Below are 7,083 nucleotides of genomic sequence, written 5' to 3' on the forward strand. Positions count from 1 at the left end.
GTTCTTGAGTGTACACCGAGTCATCGAAACACTTGATGTAGTAGCAAAAGCCCGAAGGTTCGTGCTTTTGGTATTTCGTCGTCTTCTGAGAAACTTCCGGTTGGCAGGTTTGTATCGGCGTCGTAAAGGATTCAAAGTCGGCGTACACGACAAAGGGGACGTTCTGAGACTTGAAATGATGTTTAAAATACTGAGATAAATCCTTCTCTGGATCAGGCATTTCAATTTTCACGGTTTCATTATTTTGACATATCTCTTTATGTTTCACCAATTTTTGTGTGGAGATGTAGGACGTAAGACATCGCATACAATAATATCTAGCATGACTATTTTACTCTCTTGTGACGCCATTAGTCTGCTCATACTCTTGATGACGCAGTAATGTTGGGTGTCATGGCCATCCTTATTTTTACCCGAAATTAAAAGAAGATTAACTTCGTGTTTTCGATTGCTAGCACCTACTCTCAGCGGGTAGACTTTATTTTTGTACAACCTCTCGGATGAATTTTTTTCGGCGTATCCCAAGACATTGACGGAAATTGTAGGATTGTTCCTTTCAAACTTGGCAATATCTTTAAGGGGGGTTGGAAAGGGGATGCCTTCCCAATTGCGCTCTTTGGATTTTGCTTTTAGTTTTTTGTCTACCCGATTTGGATTATCGTAAACTGGATTGAGGGCTCGAGTGATAGAATACTTGAAGCATTGGTTGTCATGATTTCTAGGATTGATGATCGCTTTCTTTTTGGCTAGATCTTTTGGAGTCGGAATGTATGACGAACCACTCATCGGTTTGTATTTAACTGTGTGACTGCTCAAGTCTACGATCGATTTGAATACCCAATTGCTTCCGCTGTTTTGAAATGACGCAATGTTTTCCAAAATTCTTTCAGACCACCTATTGTATAATTCATCAAGATCAGTTGCCTCCAGATTAACATCCGTAGTGGAGGTAAATAAGGCTTCTTTGGTGATATGTTTTCCCGTTTGGAGATTCGTCTTTTCCATCATGCAGCTAAGAACTAGCACAACCCTTGTTTGACGATTGTTGGTTAAAAGGTTCACAACAGTTTGTTTAGTTGCTGCTAAAAATGTGTTTGGTATATAGCCAGCTCGTCCATCGATTTTGTACCGAGTCGTAAAATGATTGAGAGCGGATTCGGTTTCTTGAATTTCGAATGGTTTTTCCTTCTGTTTGTAAAGCTTTGCAATCTTTCGTTGAAATCTGGTTCGTCTGGGAGGTGGTTTGGGGGTATCCAAGAATGACCAATCTTGCGTTGGCTTTATTTCTATCTGGGGTGGAACGGGGGTGGTGGTATACGGCGTTGGTTCAAGAATGGGTACATCGATATTTTGTATCGGAGCATCCAGCGGATCTAAGACATAGTTTTCTTGAAGAAATTTTATCAGATCGGTTTTGCGGGTGTGTCTCCAATCTCCTTGCAGGCCAGCATTTTTCGCAATGGCTCGTAGATCCTTTACCGTATATTCACTCTTGATTTTTTTTAAACGCTCCCATTTAGCGTTCGATGAAAATTTTAGTATTCTTCTCATCTTCTTTTATTATATACAATATTTTATTTTCTTAAACCCTTTTTTTATTTTGAAAAAATCAATATCGCGAGGATTTTATTTTTCATAATATTTTTTGAAGCCATACAATACTTTCTCTATTTTTCTGGTAATAAGTCAAACTATATTTTTTACCCTTATTTGTCGGAATTCCTAACTCTTTACATAGACCGACATTGTAACGATTCTGCAATGTTACGGGTTTGTAAAATTTGTTTGGATTTTTTGACTGAGTTGAACCCACTGGTTGTTGTAAAATACGAACAGACGGTTATTTTCTACTTTTGATTCGAGAGTTATTTCTTTTTTAACGTTGTAATGATTTTTGAATAATTCCATTTTTTTATTATATTTATTTTTTTATATATTTTTTTCTTAAATGAATAAAATGAAGAGGTAAAAAATGTAGGGAAATTTTTTCCCTGCATTTTTTTTTGGATAAGTTGAAATGCAGGGGAATTTTTTGTGTAATTTGGATTGGGGTGAATTAAAAATACAAGGATGTTTTTCTGTGTACACAGCATTTCTGTGATTTTACTGTGTATTTGGTGGTTGAGTCGATTTACACGGGAAAAGACAGGTTTTTGTGATTTTACTGTGTATTTGGTGGTTGGGGGAGATTTTATACGGGAAAATACAGGTTTTTGTGATTTTACTGTGTATTTGATGGTTGGGGGAGATTTTATACGGGAAAAGACAGTAAATGTGTTAGTATTTGGTGGTTGAGTCGATTTACACGGGAAAAGACAGGTTTTTGTGATTTTACTGTGTATTTGATGGTTGGGGGAGATTTTATACGGGAAATGACAGTAAATGTGTTAGAAACGGCAAAAAACAACTACTAATTACTACGACGTATATGGCCCGGGATTGCCGAGAAGGCATTGAAACAAACAGTATGCGTGTGAAATGTTCCAAAGGTCAATGATCGAGGATGAAAAGAACAAATTTACAATATTATCTTATGTTCTTGATTAGGTATGAGTGTGATGTGCCCTCAGTAATTTAATTTGATGATTTATCTTTGTTTACAAAGTTACATGAGTGATGACATTTTGGGGGAATTCCCCTCTCAAATTGAGCAAAACAAGTTGAATCATATATAATTTGGAATATTAGGAAACCCCCCTGATGTTGTAAAGTGAAAATGATGTAATGGAATTCCCCTAAGGAAGTGATGTAATGAGAAAGGTTAATGTTATAATTAAGGCTTGGGAATTCCCAAGATCACATTTGGCTATTAATACGTGGGATTTCCCATTGCTTGATATATAAGAAAATGTAAACACAATTATTGTCACAGTTTATAGCGTTGATCTGGGCTAGCTAGCTAATATGCTTACAGTCCAATTCCTTCAGAGAAAGGAAATTGCGAACCAGAATTAATTTAAGTAGTCAATGCACTACTACCTGCCAGTGTTGTCGGAGAAGATCTAGAATACGTCAAGGAACGTACTTCCTCCAAGAAAGGTAAATATATTCTTCTGCCGATTTGCTGAAGTCTGGTTAAAGGAGCAACACAACTGTCAAAATAAGCGGGGACAACTGCATCGCAGTCCTGCTTCCTGAAGATATTGTGTGAAAGGTGGAAATAGCACCATTTTTGGAGAAAGCAGCGCAAGGAATTAAGTTTGGAGAAAGCAGCACAAGGAGAAACCAACGCCATTTTTGTGTGAGGATTTCATACGCAAGGATATTTATAAACGGAAGTGTTCACTGGACTTCGCTGGTTTTCGCAGGACAAGTGAAGGATATATTACATCAGTCGTCCAGAACATTGCAAGAACTTTATGATCACCAAGAAGAATAATACTGGCTAAGTACTAAATAGATAAAGAGTGTTTATATTTGATTATATTGTGTATGAGCATTTGTTGTCATATATTGTATCAATCATAACGTGCTTTCAATTAAAGACTTAGATTTTGCTAGCTTAAGCAAATAGTGTATTTGTGTTGTGCATTCGTGTGAGTTCGGGTAAAAGGTGATTTTGGCCTTGAGTCAAGTACGACTCGTAACATGAGGTATATATTAAAATTTTAAAAAATAGTTATATTAAATGAAATCCTAGCACAAATAAATCGTCTTCATTCAATTGTCTATTATACTGTGTGCATATTTGTGCTCTCTTTAAAGCAAGTAGAAATAGCTTGTCAGCTTTCAACATGGGAACGTGTTATGAAGTATCTGAAAAGATATAGCTCAGCGGCCAACAAAAAGTAACTGTCTATAGTAGGCCTTATATAGTACGACGTCCATTGAGTGACCTCGGCGATTTATTAGCTATGATGGCGCCCTTCACATTTTTAAATTTTTTAAATTTTACTGTCGCAAATTTTATAATGCACCAAGGCACAAACACAGTGAATTCCTTTCAAAATCGGAAGACCTGTTACAAAACTGCTTACCTATATTGTGAAATATCATTCCAATGCTTGTCTTAAATGTATTCAGGAGGAATTTCGAGATGATTATATCGGAAAAAATCGCCGTGTTTTGGCTGCAAGTCATGTCATGAAATCACTAAAATCTGGATGTTCGTGGCGTTAATAATTTTTTTTTAAATATTTCCCGTATTTGCTCAAAAATTTGAAGTAAATCCAGAGGTAGCCACTGTCATAATAAACACTATAATGAAGTTTCCAAGTACTCTCCAGGGATAAGACAGCCATAAATCATATCAACGTGCGAAGATTAAGCAGTGCAAAATTCGGAAACCCGTGCGCCAGACGGAGATTCGCGGAAGTTTGAGTTGCGGCTTAGCCTCTATGACCTTGGTCACGCATCCCCATCTTAAATGTTCCAATAAATTCAAATTCTCACTTACGTTCATAAAGAAATGATAGAATTAAATATTTTTACATGAAAAATATTTATTTTTTTATTTTACCTATCAAAATCATTATTTATTTCACATTTTCGTAAATAACTTAAAACAGTCAAATCAGCGAGGTCGGCTACGTCACGGGGAATCCTGATTCGGGATTCCCAAACTATGTAAATAAACAAAACGTATCCCGAGCAGAAATGTTAGATTTGAAGTATTTATTTATTATGAAGAGACTTCTAAATTACAGTTTAGTGAATTTCCCGCGAATGCTGTTTTCAATATCCGCGCAAATTAAAATTCCTCGTTTTCACTATTAACTCAAATATGCCTATCAGATGACATTCACAGGTACGGATGCTGAACAGGCTTTGATGAGTAGCAGCATTTAGTAGAAGTGATAATAGGCCTATGCCAAAAGCCCCTTCATAACGAGTACCCACTATTTCTATGAAGGACAGATATGAACCCACTTGGGGAATAGCTGGGAGGGAAGCATATTGGACTCGGGGGGGGATGGTACTTGATGAACCCGGGCAAGTAATGATATAAAATTGGATCGATTGAGCCCATATCTATTGGTAGAGCTATGGTCGAGTACAATATTTTAAAAATCATAGCAAGACCAATAAATATTGGGCGTAAAGCATCTAATTTTATCATTATTATGTTTTGGCTCCGATATTTTCACACACTTGGATTCATCAAAACATAATGAGTCCGATCGGATCCTAAAATTTGGTGGCCTTTTTTTACAGTGATTTTGAATTTGGATGATCAACATGTCATTATACTTTTGCTGGATACAGACTCGCTGGACTCCGGTTGTACTATAGTTTTGGGACTCTGCACCGACTTGGACTGGATTGCAGATACAAGAATACACAAATGGCCTGTGCTTGCTCGGATGAGATTGAGATGGACTCTGTGGCACAGTCTTATAGGGGCGTGGCATGCCCTCCTCATTGGAATCAAAATTTGACAAATTCTATTTAAAAATAGTGCCCCCCCTCAATCATATCCAGCGAGTCCCAAGGCCTGGAATGAGCCCTCACCAAAAAAAATTTGATGACTCACTTTTGGTTCATACATAGGTTAAAAAAAGTCCCGTCTCAAAGCACCCATGCAAATTTTGTTTTTCTTAGCACGTCCATTTCGGTTGAAATGACAAAATAATTTTTGTTTCCTTTTTTTATAGTTTTTGCCGTTTTTCTTTGTGTAAAAGAACCTAAATTTTATGCTGTGTACTTTTAAGTAAAAAGAACACTAGCAAATGACATATTAATTAATTCAAATTTTTTTTTTAAATCTTTAAAAAAATCTTAAAAAACAACCGCATTCGTGTTTGGAACTGCCAATTGCTTTGAGACATAGCTTTTTTTTTTATAGTTTAGCCTCATCAGGACATTTGCTGGATCGGAATTACATCTCCTGCTCTTGGTCAATCACAACTACAGCTAACAAAACACACATTGGTTCAAATATTTTCTAATCACATTTTATTTTGTATCAAACAGAAATTTGTCACAAATTTCTTAACAACTATATGAGTTCTTCACAGCCATTTTATTTACCACAACATGGGTCAGTCACCTACATTAAACATTACACTTATCACTTAAAATTCACTCTATCATGACAGTTTATGTCATTTGAATTCAAGTAGCACATTTTCAAAAATACAAATGTATTTTGGGTTTTAGCATGTCTCCATTTGATGACTAATACCATTCCAATTCTTTGAGGTAATTGTATCATTCATATCAATGGTTCATGCTCTTGACCACCCGCTATGCCAGGGACATGTTCTTATACATTTACATTTCACTTTGTATTAACAATACATTACAATTCTTTGCATTTGCATAATACACAAGCCATTCACCATTTTAATACCACCATGCACCACATTGTAAACAAACAGTCTGTACGACATAACAGCACAAATTCAAGTACCATTAAGATGACGGTATCATAAATCGTCATATCATCTACAAGCCATTCACCATTTTTCATACCACCATGCACCATTATGCACCACATTGTATCAACAAAAGTTTGTACTACAAAAAAAGCACAAATTCAAGTACCATATCTGAAGATAAGGGTTACACAAGTCATCATTATTTATGTAACAATACATTTCAATTCTTTAGATTGCATACACATGCCATTTAATACCACAATTATGCACCACATATAAAACAAACACTTTTTCTGAAATGAGTCTTCATTGTCATACCCTCCATGTACACCTATCCAATTCACATTTTTGGTAAATCCCATAAGCCTTTGCATGTAGACCTGAGATGTGGTCCTTTGACACCACGCCAATGTGTACATCATTTAGCGAACATCGTTACTGTGCATTTGAAAGCCATGAAGTGCGCAGTAACAATGTGTACATCGGCATGACAACATCAGAGGTCTACCCACAAAGGCTTATGGTATTTCCCGAAAGGTGAATTGTGTCTTACCCCCTCTCCATTTCTATATTACCCTTCTCCATTTCTATCTTACAATCCATTTCCATTGATTACTGTCTTACCATCCCTCCCCATTCCTGTCGTACCATCCCTGTCGTACCATCCCTACCCATCCCTGTCGTACCATCCCTACCCATTCCTGTCACACCATCCCTCCCCATTCCTGTCGTACCATCCCTACCCATCCCTGTCGTACCATCC

This window comes from Amphiura filiformis, chromosome 13 (genome assembly GCF_039555335.1).
Source record: "Amphiura filiformis chromosome 13, Afil_fr2py, whole genome shotgun sequence".
NCBI classification, from domain to species: domain Eukaryota; kingdom Metazoa; phylum Echinodermata; class Ophiuroidea; order Amphilepidida; family Amphiuridae; genus Amphiura; species Amphiura filiformis.